The sequence below is a fragment of the Meleagris gallopavo genome, chromosome 1, assembly GCF_000146605.3.
Source record: "Meleagris gallopavo isolate NT-WF06-2002-E0010 breed Aviagen turkey brand Nicholas breeding stock chromosome 1, Turkey_5.1, whole genome shotgun sequence".
Lineage (NCBI taxonomy): Eukaryota > Metazoa > Chordata > Aves > Galliformes > Phasianidae > Meleagris > Meleagris gallopavo.
Genome location: NC_015011.2, coordinates 160,486,138 through 160,487,532, shown reverse-complemented (window position 1 = coordinate 160,487,532; position 1,395 = coordinate 160,486,138).

The window sequence follows — 1,395 nt, the reverse complement described above, 5'->3', positions numbered from 1 at the left end:
TTGTAGAACTGAAGTGCTGTTGGGAGATCCAATTGGTGAAAAATATCTAATGCCTATCACAGTGGGAACAGTGACTAATTTGCCATTAGAAATACATGTTGCCTGCAGTTGCTGTTTGTCAGCTCCATCATCAGATCTTGGGTATTTCAGGATGATTGTACTGGGGAAAGCTACTAGTTGTAGCTTTCCAAATACTCAAAGGGAGCTTGCAAGCAGGAGGACTGACTTTTTGTGTGGTCTGGTAATGATAGGACAAGGGAGAATGGCTTTACACTAAAAGAAGGGAGATTTAAATTAGATGTTAGGAATGAATTTTTTACTCAGAGGTGGTGAGGCCCTGGCACAGCTACACAGAGAAGCTATGGGTGTCCCATCCCTGGAGGCACTCAAGGCCAGGTTGGATGGGGCACTGGACAGCCTGAGCAGCTGGCTGGCACTGCCCATGGCATGGGTTGGGACCGAGTGTGCTTTAAGGTCCCTTCCAACCTAAGCCATCCTGTGATTTTATGATTGTTCAGACCCCTAGTCCTGGTGGGATGTTGAGACACTGCATGAAAGATAGAAAGTACTGGAGATGTTGCGTGGGAAAGTTTAGAGCTGTGAAATGCAGCGCTGCAAGGAGCACATTGCCACCATGTGGTTCTCTGTGTTACTTGCACTCCTTTTTATAAAGCCCAGCGGTAACTTCTGCGAGGGTTCCCTTGCAAAATGGACTCATTTTCATTCTGCAGGATCCCAGTGTCCTAGCTCGTGGGCCCATCTCCAATCAACCAACGGCAAATCATTTATTCCCTAGAAACCAGTTCGCCTTTCTTTAGTTCATCCAAGATGATGAACATCAGCTTTTCTAAAGTGTCCTCCTGGAATAGCAGCAGAAGCTACATAAATGAGACCACCAAAACTCACCCAGTTATATGTAGAGGTGAATCAAGCCATACAGTGCCACGTGGGGGTTGCACAAGGAGCAAAAGTAAGATTGTTTCTGCATTTCAGGCCTTATACAGGTGATGGCATTCTTAATACTGAAGGAATGCTACAAGTAAAAGAAGAGAGTTGGCCTTTCCAGTGTAGCTTGCAATCAATGAAGTGAAACTCTGGGAACAACTCTGTACTGTGTATTTAGGAGGGATGTTTGGTCTGCTGGACTACACCAAACCTAAAGCAAAATAGACTTCCTGGGACAGAGGTGAGGATCCTCAGTATTAGACATTTCAGTCTGTGAGTCCATTTCTGCTGCACCAAATTAATTATTAGCATAGGCAGTCCTTCACCTTGGGAACTGCAGAGCTTCCTGGACTGTGGCATATTTCTAGTAAGCATGGAGACTGACTCAGTACAAGTCTATCTGGAAGCATTGGGTTGGGGGATAACACAAGTATGGGGGAAAATGTACAT